The sequence below is a fragment of the Tamandua tetradactyla genome, chromosome 6 (genome assembly GCF_023851605.1).
Source record: "Tamandua tetradactyla isolate mTamTet1 chromosome 6, mTamTet1.pri, whole genome shotgun sequence".
Lineage (NCBI taxonomy): Eukaryota > Metazoa > Chordata > Mammalia > Pilosa > Myrmecophagidae > Tamandua > Tamandua tetradactyla.
The window spans coordinates 120,036,569-120,052,295 of NC_135332.1; the positions used below are offsets into that span (position 1 = coordinate 120,036,569).

The window sequence follows — 15,727 nt, forward strand, 5'->3', positions numbered from 1 at the left end:
TCTCTACTGTAGTTATTTTTCCCTTTGAAATTAATAACTATTTTGTGGGAAGTTATTTATGAGCTACGTTAACTATCTTACTCATATACAAACTTTCACCCACTAGTTTTAGTATCCATTGCTGTTCCTTGCCAAACTCCTTACTATTGTATGTGTTGCCTAATGATGATTTTTGAATTTGAATTCATAATTCCTACTACATGTATTAGTCAGCATCCAAGTATAGGAAAAAGCTTTCTATTTCATATATGTGTGTTTGTGTATGTACATTATATATATTATTTCATATATATAATTATATCAGAAGTTGGCATCATGAACTCCTATTTTATTCCATTACTCACTATGTCTAATATAGGGATCCAATTGGGTGGATCCCTCAAATGGACTATAATATTTTATTATCATTATGTGTTTGTTTTTATTTGAGCAGTTGCAGGATTACAAAACATCATGGAGAAAGTACAGAATTTCCCTATACTGTCCTCCCCTCTCCCAACAACACACAATTTTACCCATTATTAACATTTTGCAATAGTATGGATCCTTTGTTACAACTTATGAAACTTATTATAAGTATACTATTAACTTATACATTACATTAGGGTTCATTCTTTGTGTTGTACATCTCCGGGTTAATAAAATAATGAAAGATAAAAAGAATAATAAAGGGATAAAATTGTTATCCTCATAACCTATCTTCAACACAGAATTCCTGTTTTACACACTTTCAATTATGCAATTCACTGGTCTTCAATTATGCTCACAATGTTCTGCCACCATCAACATTACCAAACCTTCTTCATTACCCCATGCAGAAGTTCCACACTAATTAAGCACTAACTCCCCATTCCCTACCCCCACCTGGCCCCTGGTAACCTGTATTCTAGTTTCTAACTTTGTGAAGTTACATACTCTAATTTTTTCATATAAGTGAGATTATACAATATTTGTTCCTTTGTGTTTGGCTATTTTACTCAACATGATTTCTTCAAAGTTGTAGTTTTAACATTGTACTGGAAGTTCTAGCCAGAGCAGTTAGGCAAGAAAAAGAAATAAATGGCACTTAAATTGGAAAGAAAGAAATAGAACTTTCTCTCTTGCAGATGACATGATCCTGTATATAGAAAATTCTAAAAAATCCACAGTGAAGTTATAAGAGTTAATAAATAAATTCCACAAAATGATGGGGTATAGATTAATGTACAAAAAAATCAGTGATGTTTCTGTACACGAGTTGTGAACAATTTGAAGAGAGAATAAAGAAAAAAAACATTACAATGACAACTAAAATAATCAAATATCTAGAAATAAATTTAGTCAAGGATGTAAAGGATTTGCACATGGGAAACCATGAAAGAAATTAAAGAACTAAATAAATGGAAGGGCATTCCATGTTTATGGATTAGAAGATCAAATATTGTGAAGATGTCGATTCTACTCAAAATAATTTACAGATTCAATGCAATCCCAATCAAAATTCCAACAACACTTTTTGCAGAAGTGGAAAATTATGTCATACAAATAAGATAAGATCATCTGTTCAAATGAAGCATAAAGGAATTTTATTAAAACAGAGTAACTTTATTTCCAATTAAGAAAACCACTATCAATTCTATGCTCCTTTTTTCTTTTCTTTTTTTTCTTTACAGAAGAAAGTTGCAAATTACCAGCAAATCATGCTACAAGAATTTTATTTTGCCAGTGCTGTGACACAGCAGGTGAACCAGGGTTGCCTGCAAGCTTATCCATATTGGTAAAAGCAAACCAGATCCAAGTATTTGCCCATTTAACATCTTTGAAGGGGATTGGCATTGACACAGATGTAACACTGAACCTGCTGCCTATCTTTTGAGTAAAAATGGACATATATATTTCCTGGATAGCATGAGCTATATAACATGGAAGAAATTTTGATGGGCAAGAATAGTCTCCCCAGCTTTCATAACTTTTTATTAAAGCAATGAAGTTGTGGCTGAAGGTGCTTCCTTAAGAGTGTCAAAGTCCAGATGACTTTGTTCTTTGATTTAATCTCTGCATGAAAAAAAACAGTAAAGAAAGTACATTTAACACTAAAGAATTATTAGTAGTCTATACAAGTTTGTTGATAGTACAAATTTATCTCCCTTAATGGGAAGGCTGGCAATTTCCAGATAGGGAAAATTCCTATTTGGGCTCAACTGGGTAAATAGTGTCTGTGTGGATGTTGGCTTTTCAAGTTAATTTTAGTACTGGAAAAGTTATTTTTAATGCCTGGCTTCTTTTTCAAACAATTTCATCATCATCGGAGCTGAAGGCCACAAAAGTTTCGTTTCTGCAAGAAAAACAATTTTTGAATTTTGCTCATTCCTGGTCTTGATATTTTGTTTTACTGTTACCTAACATGACTGGTAGTCGAAGAGTTAACTATGTTCAGCTTTTGCTTTCTTAGAAGGTAAATATTGCTAACATTTTACTCTTCTGTTTGAATATTTAGTGTCAAATATCATATTGTATTCTAAAATGGCATGGCAATACCAGAAAAATAAGTAAACAAAATCGTAAGTCTAGTAAGATTTTATTTCAAATGACTACAGGTCAGAAAAATCAATAATACCTGAGAAATCTTGAACCCCAAAAAGTAGAAAAATAAATCTTTCGGCATGGTTGTTTGCAACATCAAAAATCACGTGAGATTAGGGCTCTGGTCAATGGTTATTTCTTCTCTTGAAAGGTAAGGTAGGCTGCATAAAATGCAAATGGAAACTCTGTAGCTACCAACTAACCCATGCTCTTTAAGTCCTCCCCGGTATTTTCCCTTTACACCAGGGCTCGTGGGTGAATTCACACCGTGTTAATGATGTGGAACCATTCCTTCAGGATGTGAGCCTTAAACAAAGGGAAGAGTGGCAGATAGGAACCTGGTGTTTCCACATTCGATAACTACATCTCTTGATAATGAAGTATAAACCCAACACTTTATTTGTTCATGATTTCAAACTCTTTCAATATCTTACCTCCCATCTAGGTTAATTCTAGTACACACACTTTTGTTTTAGAAACTGGTTTATAAGAGGGTGCTATCATTATTTTTTCATATATAGTATTCCTGAACATGTCAGTGTCTGGAATGACTGTATAAATCAGTTCAACTGTGTCCCTTCTTAGAAGTTTATAACATGTTAACGTCATATACCATTTATATAATGTGTAAAATGATATGCCTTCTTCTTTCTTATCTCAATATTAACACAATTAGAAAGGATTGACGTGCTATACTTGTAAGTTGTACTGTTCACCAACACCAGTTTATTGAAGAAGAATCATTTCTTAACCAGCAGAAATCAGTGTCAAAACACAAGTATAAACAGAATATGAAATTTAGTTTTAATCTTTTAAAAAAGATATAGCCAAATATGCAACAGTAAAGTGATCCTTTCTCATGTTAAATTTAACATGGGAAGCTAACCTTCCGATGGTGGGACTCTACTTTGTTGGTTAGCTGATGGCTGGGGGTAAGCGACCGTACTGAGTCAGGCACACAGCACACAGTCACGAAGAAACGACTCAAGAGACAACCCTCAGGGGTGAGTGGAAGGCGTCGGCTTTATTGAGGAAGTGCACAGGCTTATATAGGCTGGGAGCATGCAGGGACACGTGTCGGGCTGGGATTGGTCACCATTGTTGCTAGGGTGGAGGACAGATTTAAAGTTAGTGCTTTTGGCTCAAACCACCACCAGCTCCGGGAAGAAAGCTGGTTGCAGGTTAGGCCATTTTGTGTTGCCTTGCATCAGCCACAGCAGCTATGTTTGGCAAGATCTTATGCCTTCTCCATCATACTTCTTTTGATGTATTAAGCAATTACATTAATGGATGGTTAATTGAGTCACTGTGGCAGACCATTATGTTTACTCATGACCTAAATGTCATTGGTCACCTTATGGCTTCATATCTCTGGCCTAGGAATGTATTATGTTTGGGAAAAATATATTTTTTACATTTAAACTTCTGGTTTAAAATAACCATGTTAAATGAAGTATTAAATTCATCAGAAATTTGCACACAATTGCTTATGTCACCAAGAGAACTTATACTGTATCTGCTACATGGGTTGTGTGGGAAAATGGCGGAAGGTCAGAATGTTTCCGTAATGCAGACAAAGGTGTGGACCTCGGATCACCAAGCCCTGCCAGGGCGGGACACTGTCCTGGCGAGCACATGATTGCTTGTAGAAGGAAACATTTGAACTTTGTACGGCATGCCTGAGATTAATGTTGGTGTGGCAGCTTGGGTGAAAAGCAACATAACAATCATGAAAGATATTTTCTCTTTTGAACTCCTAAATAAATATGATGAGAAACTCAGGGTCCAGGCTCTCAGTCCTTGAGACTGCGAGTCCCCTGTTCCCATCTTTAACCGCTTTCTTGTGTTAATATTTCTTATGTTCACCCACCATTGAGCAGGACTCAGTATCTGGCGCCCAACGTGGAGCACTAAGGGAAGAAGGATCGCTCAAGCGAAACTGAAACTGGTGTATCGCTGCAGAGCCCCGAGTGGTTTGGGTGGCCTCCAAAGTCTTCAGCAGGTAAGGATGCTCTCGGGTATTTTTACAGGGTTATGGAGATATCACGATGAAATATCGCCTGGATGTCTGTCTCCTGAGACAATTCCTCAAAGCATAAGGAGTTAGGGCTAGTGAGGCCCATATTTTAGAACTTTTGCAAATTATAGAGAAACACTGTTCATAGTTTCCAACATTGGGCAGTTTAGAATTAGGAGATTGGGAATGAGTGGGTAAAGAATTAAAAAAGCTACATGTGCAAGGGGTCCCACTCTCCATCACTATCTGGCCAACCTGGACTATTATTAAATCTGTTCCAGAACCTTTGCAGACTGAGGAGGAGGAGGAGGAAGAAGAAGAAAAGGTATTTGATGAAGTTCCTCCTATTAAATCTTCTGAAAATTCTGATGTTAAAATTGATTTGCCCTTGGACCTCTGTTAATTGATTTTGGAAAGGCTAACTTGCCTCTACCTCTTCTCCCATCCCCTCCACTGATGCCTGGAAATACCCAACCAAAATTATCATCCTTACTGCAAGGTATGGTACAGGCTAGAAGGCAAGGGGACCTTGAGGCTCTCCAAATGGCTTTTCCTGTTATTGTGCATGAACGGGTGGCTCCTGGGGTTGATGCAAATAATTCGAATGGAACCTATGAATTTACTCATGAATCTTTCCCGTTTAAATTTTTGAAATAATTGAAGTCGGCCATGCAGCAATATGGTCCTAATTCTCCTTTTACTCTGTTTGGTGCAAGGTCTTGCTGAAGGTTCCAGCCTGATCCAGTTGATTGGTCTACACTAGCACATACCACGCTGGGGCCTGGAAAATTTTTACAATTTAAAACGTGGTGGATGGACCATGCAGAAACTTAAGCTTCCCATAAACAGAGACTGTAACATCCCCATTTCTCTCAATCAACTAGTGGGAGCTGGAAATTGAGTTGGAGTAGAAAATCAGCTAACAATGAATGATCAAGTTCCTGCTCAATTTTGCTGCTGTTCCCTAAGGGCTTGGGAACAAATTGAAACTAAGGGGCAGCCCCCTTTCTTTTAAAAAGATTGTACAGGCCATGGGATCAACAATTACATCCTGACTAAATGGGTGAAAAGAAGTGTAATTAATAATGTATCAGTGACAGAGAGAGTTCAGATAAAGTCAGAGAGTCAAGAGGCTACTCTGGAGATTGCTCTCATGTAAGCTTCAGGTAAACCTTGCTACCTATTACAACCTGCCAAACCCCAAACAGGACCATTCCAACCAATCCTAAAGAACACTTAGGGTGATTCATAAGATTGTACAAGGGTTCCAGTCACTAAAATAACTTGCCAGAAACCTACAACCTTCATATGGGTCCCTGGTCCAGATAAGTCCTGAAACCTAGCCCAGCCTCTCCACAACATCAGATAGCTCCATCTCCCCACCCCATATTAGTGACAGACCCTTCCAATATCAAAAATGCAGAATTGCCATAGCCCAAACAACTCCAAAGAGAGGAATGGAAAGATCAAAGGTGATGGTGGAATTATACATAGAAGATAGGACTTAACAAATGAATATGAATGCTGAATCATTAAATTAATATCTCTTTGAGTCTCCAGTATTTTAGACCAGTTAAATAACAATGTTATTGTTCTGAAAAAAAAAGTCAATTGTGATGATAAAAAAATATTTAATCCCACTAGTCTCCTATATTCTGGAGCATCTAGAATGAAAAATATGAGAGGAGCATATGGTAGTCCATGACAAACTCTGGGATCTATCCTGTAACCAATTTTTGAAGAGTGCTTTGAAAACTATGGCTTTTTTATTGCTTTATATATATGTTATACTATAGAATAAAAAAAGTTTAAAAAAAAAAAAAAGATTGTGTAGGGGCCTCGAGAGCCCTGCCCTGAATTTATTGGCTGGTTGCAGGAGGCCATCAAAGAATAGGTCAATAAAGTAGAGATGGCTGATACTATTTTGCAAGTAATGGCTTATGAGAATGCTAATCAAGACTGTTAAAAAACTACTGGAGTTATGAAAGGAAAGGTGGATCTTAGAGGATATATTAAATTGTGTCAAAGGATAGGGACAGAGAGTTGCTGAGCCATGATGATGTCTCAAGTTATGGCAGGATTAAAAATTAGTAATAAGTTCCCTGGAAAATGTCTTAACTGCAGACCTGCCTTGGAAGGAACAGTGGTAGAATGACATTTTCAGCACAATATTAAGACTCAAACTTATTCCTTTTCTGAATCCCTATTGATTTGGTGGAATAAGCCATTGATCAGTGAGTGGTCAACTGGAAAGCTGTTAACTTGGGGATGAGGGTTTGCTTATGTTTCCCCAAGAGACGGAGAATGTCCTGTATGAGTACCTGCACATTGTATGAAGCCGTCATCATGAGCACAAAGAGACAGTGAAAGTTCCTGTGGGATCCGGAACCTTCAGGGATGCAGATGGAGGGACTGACGCTGAAGACGACATGTCTGGGTCCTACTCCTAAGACTCAAGCATCCCTGTATATTGGATGGAGACCTCCCCTCCGATTTATGTCAATGATTCTTCCTGGATCCCTGGACCAGAAGTCTCCCATCTACTTTACACCCACAAGAGGAGGGTACCCAATTTAATGGGACCCTGGGGTTTACAGAGTTGCCTTCAGGTGTCAGCCCTGTTGAAGGACATCTAAATTGAATTTATCAGGATTGGCTGTCCATCACCCCAAAACATGATAATATTAGAAAAGTCCAATTGCTTTTTATATCAGGAGTGAGTTTTAAAAATAAATCTTATAATAGTACTAGCTTGAACCCTTCAGATAAGCCATTGTGTGCATCATCATCCTTTATGGACTCCAGAAAGTGAGCATATTCACTGGGAGGATTGTCAAGGGTCTAGCAGTGTACTACTATTCAGTGGTTCCCATGGAACTGCAACTGACTGGTCCCCTAAGGGATGTGCAGCTCAACATTGTAGTGGTATGAACGAGACCTGCTCTTCTCAGGAAGCATTGAGATAGAGTGTGTCTAGGTATAATCATAGTATTATTACTGCACACGTGGCTCATCCCATTATCTGGCATGACATGAGGATGGTCCCGCTTTTTCCCACATTAGGTGATGCCGGCACAAATTATTCTGTGGAGAATTCTCTTTAGTCTGCAACCCATCTGGATTTGGGATGGATATTATTAATATTCCACTAATTACACCTATCATTTAATACCTCCCCCAATTTCTCCTTCTATATTCACTCCTGTGTTTGTAATCTGTATGTCTTTTTAGTAGGAGGACTATATCTAAATGAAACCTCTCGAGAGATTGAGTGCTGGAATGATTCATATAAATTATACACTTGTCTTAATTCATCTTTAAATTCTCATAATCAGAGTGACTTCATGCTAAGAAGGCAATTAAGCATTTGGATTCCTGTTTCTCAAACACGACCATGGGAGGCTTCCCCTGATATGCATGTGTTCTAGTTTGTCAGCTGCCGGAATGCAATATACCAGAAATGGAATGGCTTTTAAAAAGGGGAATTTAATAAATTGCCAATTTACAGTTTTAAGGCCTAGAAAATGTCCCAATTAAAACAAGTCTATAGAAATGTCCAATCTAAGGCATCCAGGGAAAGTATACTTTGGTTCAAGAAGGCCAATGAAGTTCAGGGTTTCTCTCTCAAGTGAGAAGGCACATGGTGAACACAGTCACGGTTTCTCTGTCAGCTGCAAGGGCACGTGGCAAACATGGCGTCATCTGCTAGCTTTCTCTCCTGGCTTCCTGTTTCATGAAGCTCCCTGGAGGCATTTTCCTTCTTCATCTCCAAAACGCTGGCTGGTGGACTCTCTGCTTCATGGTACAGCAGCATTCTCTGCTCTCTCTGAATCTCCAGCTTTCCCCAAGATGTTTCCTCTTTTATAGGATTCCCATAAACTATTCAAGACCTACCCGAATGGGTGGAGGCATGACTCTACCTAATCTAGTTTAACAAGTACTCCTGATTGAGTCATATCTCCAGGGAGATGATCTGATTACAGTTTCAAATATCTAGCACTGAATCGGGATTAGAAGAAATGGCTGCCTTTACAAAATGGGATTAGGATTAAAACATGGTTTTTCTAAAGTACATACATCCTTTCCAACCAGCACAGTATGCATTGCTAGTGGTCTTACAACAAGTGCTTAAACATGGTAAAAGTTTGCAGGAGTGTGGATAGCTGCTATCAGGAGCTTTATTGCCATCACTACTGTGGCTGCTGTTCCAGGAGTGGCCTTACATCAAAATATTCAAACTCCAGAATTTGTCCAAGAATGGCACAGGAATGGCAGTTTGGCTTGGGGAGATCAAAGCAGGATTGATAAAGAAATCAACACCTGGATAGGAGATTTAGAAAATGCAGTTCTAATTTTAGGAGAAGAATTCAAAATGTAAATATGCAACTGCACTTAAAATGCAATTGGAATGTGTGCAACTTTTGTGTAACTTCTCATGCTTATAATAGCAATAGTACCTCTTGGGAGTCCACAAAGTGCCATTTGCTTGGCCATCGGGACAATTTAAATTTAGATATCTCCCAATTACAGGCCATAGAGACAAGTATTCAGCATGCTCAATTGCAAAAGCTTCCAAATTCACAGACTATGATGGGCATCGCAGAGGGATTACAATCCTTAAACCCTGGGTAAAAGGCTGCAGAGAGGGTCTTTTGGGAGAAATATTGATTATTTGTCTTTGTCTTCTTTGCTTATGCTTAGTCTTCAGATGCGTGCAACAAGCCCTCCAGGGTAGAATGCAATGGGAAATCACCAGATCTGCCTTCATAATTTTACAAAAACAAAAAGGGGGAAATGTGGGAAAATAACTGAAGGTCACAATGTTTCCATAACACAGATAAACGTGCACACCTTGGAACACTAGGTACTGCCGGGGGCGGGGGGGTGGGGCACTGTCCTGGCGAGCACATGATTGTTTGCAGAAGGAAACATCTGAACTTTGTACGGCATGCCTGAGCTCAATGTTGATGTGGCAGTTTGGGTGAAAAACAACATAACAATCATGAAAGATATTTTCTGTTTTGAAGCTCTTAAATAAATACAGTGAGAGATTCAGGGTCGAGGCTCTCAGTCCTTGAGACTGAGTCCCCTGTTCCCATCTTGAATTACTCTCCTGTGTTACTGTTTTTTATGTTCTGCAGTCGCCTTCCACTCAACCTCACCCACTGCTGAGCAGGACTGAGCAGGTGGAAACCGCCAGTGACTGTAATAGGGCTTTAGTGTAAAATGATAAAACTGTCTCATTCTGGGGGATGTTCTCTGATATTGTTAGGAAACACACTTTAGTTTTTGTAAATACATATACTTAGATAATTCTTAGTTTTCTGGTTGAGTCAGAATGATAATGAAAACCCATGTTGAAGGTTTACCTTTACTGAAACTGTAGAGTTGATCTAAACTATCTTTGCTGCTCTCAGTTTCCCACTGTCCTTGTCCATCCGGGCTTCTGTGTGTCCCCGGGCATGTGAGGATATTTCTTTTAAGTAACTTTCTCTACTGCCTGGTCCATGGACAGGGCAGTTTTCTAGTTTCCTTAGTACCAGGATGTAGGTAGCCATCTACTTATGAGGTCATCCCAAGTCACTGGAAGAAAAGGGCTCTTGTGGTTTCCCAGAAGGGTATGTGGAAGAGGAATGATGGAAAGCTCAGGCTTTATTAGTTATAAAACTAATAAGATCACTTTTAGCTACCCTATGGAGATCATTGCATCTAGATCATAAAGGATTATGAGGATTAATGAAAGTATTCATATGTTAAACCAAAGTACAGTTCAGAGTAGACATTCAATCAATATTAGTAATTTTCACTATTCTTTTAATATCACATGTACAATCTTGAGTAGTAATAATAAGCCCTGCAGTAATAATGATAATAATAACTACCACTTATTGAACATTTGGTTTACTGCAGGAAATGTGTTATATGCATTTGTCCTTCATCTTCACAAATACTGCATGAAACACTGCTATCATCCCCACTTTACAGGTAAGAAAACTGAATCTCAAAAGGGTCTGTTAGCTTGTTCAAGCTAAGCTTGTGAGACAGAACACAAACTCAAATCCACTTTGTGTGACTCCAGAGCTGATGCACACATACATATAACAATTTTCCCTAACTTGCTACTGAAAAAATGTCATCTCTCATATCCAGCTCTCTTCTTTCATGTCCACACTTAAATAGCTTGCTGACGTGCAGACATGTCCACCAGTAGAGAAAAAAATGGGGCAGAATTTGAATGTGTTAGAATTCTTGAACAAGGAACTTTTACAAGCTACTTGAGTCACACTTTGTGTCATTTGATTCTGGGTTATGATTATGGTCTTCTTTTAGGCGTAATGTTGAAAAGAAAGAGAGGGCTTCAATTATCTCCTTCCTTTTACATAATGCCATATGAATGTAAATGATTCCCAATATCAGTACACTTATCTTTCATCTTGGAAAGAAAGTATGAACTGAGTTTTAAAGTCAAATTGTTAGATAGTGCCTTATTGTGTGCAATCTAGCATGAGTTTATGAAAAAAAAAATCACTTCTCTTTCATGGAATGACCAAAAACATTTGCACCACAGGGCAAGCAGAATTTTAAGATGGTCTTCAACATTCTCACCCCCTTGTGTACACACATTGCATAATCCCTTGGACTGTGAGTATGATAGACTTTATCCCATCTTTAGGTTATGTTAGATAGACAGTTGACTTTAAGAGAGGCTATGAGGTGACTCTGGCCAAACCAGGGGAGTACTTAAAAGAAATTGAGCTTTTCCTGAAGTTAGACATTCAGAGCGTGAGAAGGATCCCAGAAGAGAAAGATTATTGCTGACTCTGAAGGTAGAGGGGGCCATGTGGCAAGAAATGCAAGCAGTCTCTGGAAGCTAATAGCCAACAAGGAAACCAGTACTTCAGTCTTCCAACCACAAGGAAGTGAATTCTGCCAATAGCTTGAATGATCTTGATGCAGCTCTTCCCCAGCATCTCTAGATGAAAACTCAGTTGAGCTGACACCTTGATTTCAGCCCTAGTGTACCCTGTGTGGATCCTGAGATCCACTGTGCTTGGACTTCTGATCTAAAATTAGGTGTCGTTTTAAGCTAGTAGATGTGTGATGATTTGTCACCCCAATGTAAAACTAATGCACACCATTTAGAATATACCTCATTTAAAGTAAGAGAGTTATTCTCAGAAGCTAATGAAAAAAAAAAAAAGAATGTGTATGCTTATGAAATAAAATGACCACAGGAACTAGGAGCCCACCATGTTGTGCGTCTTTATAATATAATTATGATTGAGAAGCATGACTAAGTAGTTGAGTAAGACACTTTTTTGGGCTATGATTGTTATTTTTAAGTAACTATTTCTATTTTGAGAGTCAGAATAAACATTTCTGCTTATTTATCAAAATAACATAAAATGCATTCTGTTCTTTTATGAGCTGCTTTGCATATTTTCTCTCTGAATCAACAATTTTAAGGCTATTTAAATTTCCCAAATGTTTCAAGGTAAATAATACTACTTTTTTTTATGTCAATGTAGTAGAACATGCATCTAAGTAGTATTGCCTTATCTACGACATGTCTTTGATGCTTCATTCAGTTTGACAAGTAACTGTCTGCTTTTAAGCTCTTTAGTTTGCATCAACACTGAGATGAAATGAGACTTGAACAATGTGTGCCATTGAAGTAAAATAACATACAATCATCATATTGTTAGAAAAATAAAGCTTTGTAATAGATAAAAATAGCTAATGGAACCGTATCTCTAATTCAATCATTGATTTTTCTCATAAAATGTCCAGAATTAACTTAAATATCCTTTGTCCATTGACTTTAACCTATAATAAAAAAAAGAGAACTCATCTCTGCTACATAATTTCTCAGGGCTACATTGAGAAAGATTGTGATAATGAATGTATAATAAAATCGTCGACAATGGTTGAGTCCTGTAATTGTGAACTGAATTCAAGGAAGCTGCCTTGAAGATGAGATCTAACAGTGTCTTCATTTTGATTAGCTTACCTTTTCAAGTGTTCTGCTAGGAACCTCTATCACACAAATAGAGGCAAGAACTTTATTATCATCACTATAGCAACTGCAGGGAAATTTATTTCAAAACAGTTGGCTACCTGAAATTTTTCTTGGGGTGAAAAGAAGAGCAGATGATATGCCGCATTTTAATTCACCTTTTTCTTTTGAATTATTCTGTGATCCAACCTAGTGCATTTTCTTTTACAATGGCAAGATAGTTCAGTTGCTTTATATATTTGTAATTTAAGCAATAAGATGCATGTGTATCTGCATAAGTTAATTTCAATTGTCATTATGGTATTAGTGTTAACTTCTCTTTTTTTTAATGCAATGTTACTGCGTTGTAGTCACATACCATATAATCATCCCAAGTATACAGTGGTTCAGTGTCATAGTTGTGCATTCATCATCGCAATCAATTTTTGAACATTTTCATTACTCCAAAAACAGTAAAAGGAAGAATAAGAATAAAATTAAAAAGAACACCCAAAACTTCCTATACCCTCAATCCCCTCTATTGTTTATTTATTTATTTTGTCCATATGCTGGATAAAAGAAGTGTCATTCACAAGGTTTCATAATCACATTCAGTTTGCTAAAGCTGATGGAATGCAATATACCAGAAATGAATTGGCTTTTACAGAAGGGTAAGTTACAAGTTTACAATTCTAAGGCCATAAAAATGTCCAAATTAAGACATCATCAAGAGGATGCCTTCACTCAAGAAAGGCCAGTCACGTCCAGGGATTCTCTCGCAGCTGGGAAGACACTGGCCCATTATTCCTGGGTTGCATTGCTTTCCTTTCAGTGGCTTTCTGTGTTAGCTCTCAAAGCATCTCCAAATGTCTGTGTCTGGTTCTTTTAAGGACTCCAGCAAACTAATTGAGTCACATTTACATGAAGATAATCTAATCAAAAGATCCCACCCACAATAAGTCTGCACCCACAAAATTGATTAAAAGAGCATGGCTTGGAATGTGTGGGTGGTTCAGTGGTAGAATGCTCACCTGCTGTGTGAAAGGCCCAGGTTTAGTTCCTAGCCCATGCAACACCCCCCCCCAAAAGCAAAAAGCATGTCTTTTCTGAGGTATGTGACAGTTTTAACCCAGCACACTGTAAAAACTATATAGTTATGCAATCGTCTTCAAGAATCAAGATTACTAGATTACATTTCAACGGTAACTTCCAGAATGACCTCTCAACTCGATTTGAAATTTCTTAGCCATTGAAACTCTGTCTGTTTTCCCCCTGTTGGTCAGTTAATCCATGATGCTAGGGGTAGGCTCATCTTTGAAACTTATGTTTTATGATGCCAAGCCACTATATTTCACAATGCCAGGGCCAGGCTTACACCCCTGGAAATTATGTCCCACATTGGGAGGAAATTCAGAGTTTGACTTAGAGAGAGACCACATTTGAGGAACAGCAGAGATTTTCTGGAGATGACTCTTAGGCATTAATCATAAGTAGGTTTAGTTTGCTATTACAGAATAAGTTTCAAAAGGGTCAGCCTCAAAGTTGAGGAGTTGGGTTATTAAATTGGGAGCCCCTTTTGCTTAAGAAAATGTCAGGGATTTCCCAGATGGGGAAGTTAACTTCTCTTTTGCATCTCATATTGATCATTAAAACTTAAGTATGGAGTGGGCAATGGTGGCACAGTGGCAGAGTTCTTGCCTGCCATGCCGGAGACCCGGGTTTGATTCCTGATGCCTGCCCATGCCAAAAATAAACTAACAAACAAACAAAAAACTTGAGTATGTCATTAAGCAATGCTTGTCATGTGAATTATAACATTTAAATACAAAATGTTGTGCAAAATATTCATATACATGAAACAACTGGAAAATAATTAATATTACCTTTTTTTGTCTTGTACAATAGGAATCAGAAATTTTTAGAGCTGAGTTAACTAATTGTTTTGCTTTCCCTTAAGCTTCTGTGCAAGAAAATGACCTATATTCTTCCTACCAGATCACCCAGTTCCTCTAAACTTTATCATGAACATGCATGACTCAAATTTACTGACAATCTGCATTTAAAATAAGATGATCAGAGAGTCAGGCTGCCCAGGCAACTTTTAACCTTTATATCTTTGCTGGAGCCGGAGTTCTGAGAACTTCATTTATAATGGTCCATTAAAAATGCCTTTCTGGACTGATAGGACTTACTTTTTAAGTAGTCTCCTTGTGCTTTAACTGAAAAAGACATGGCAAGTTTTCAAGATTTCCTGAATGCATAATGTCTTCTTATACATGCATTATGCACATTCATAGGACGGTATGGCTGCCTGAAATCTTCCCCTATAAAGCCTCCTACTGATGACTGAGGGGATGAGTTTTCTACAAAATTTAGGGGGATTGGGTGCCTTGATAATGGAAATCATGATTTGAATCCATTCTCTAAGCTTTCATAATCTTTGTGTGAATTTTACTCTTGGTAAGACTAGAGAATTAAATCGCATAAATATGTAAAATTATGCATGAAAGAATAATAAAAGGATAAGAAGAATATGCTTGTAGTAAAACATTAAAATGATGCATGCATTAATTTTGAAAAGTTTATTGGTACTTTAAAATCTAAAGTTGATTTTCCATGATCATTATTTTCTTTTACTGTAGAATCAATTGAATAAAACATCTGGAATACGTGTATTCATAATATTAGAGAGAAAAGTTCAATATTAAGTCGTAACTATTTAAAAAGAATAATTAACTATTTGTTGGCAATAAAATTTTAAAGCTTTTCCTCAAAAAGTCTTATTGATTAAATTAATTACATAACTATGGAAGAATTTCAGTATAATGTTCCTGCAGTCTTTTATCATAAAAGCAGTTTTCAATAAAATTTTTGTATCTACACTGTGCACGTTTCCAGCAATATTCTATGGAACTAAATACTAAGTTAGGAAGTAAATTGCTGACCTAAAGATATTTAAAGTATTTAACAATATTATTTTGACTCTTTTTTTATTCAACGGAATTTTACACCTTCAAATTAGTAAGATTATTGGAATGATATTATCCATTTGATCATTATGTTAATTAAATTTTTGGGTGAAAGTGATGGTAAAAAAAACTGTTGTGCACATGTAGAAAAGCCTCAACTTTTAAATATGTAACAAGATAATA

The 15,727-nt window shown here is 37.2% G+C and overlaps 1 long non-coding RNA gene across 1 annotated transcript; it reads left to right on the plus strand.

Annotated features, from left to right (window-relative positions):
* Nucleotides 1–4,341: 4,341 nt before the first annotated feature.
* LOC143686317 (uncharacterized) lies at nucleotides 4,342–6,332 on the plus strand. The gene is made up of 3 exons (XR_013177025.1): nucleotides 4,342–4,564; nucleotides 4,861–4,904; nucleotides 5,296–6,332. It is a non-coding gene; the product is annotated as an uncharacterized LOC143686317 (long non-coding RNA).
* The last annotated feature ends 9,395 nt before the right edge of the window (nucleotides 6,333–15,727 follow it).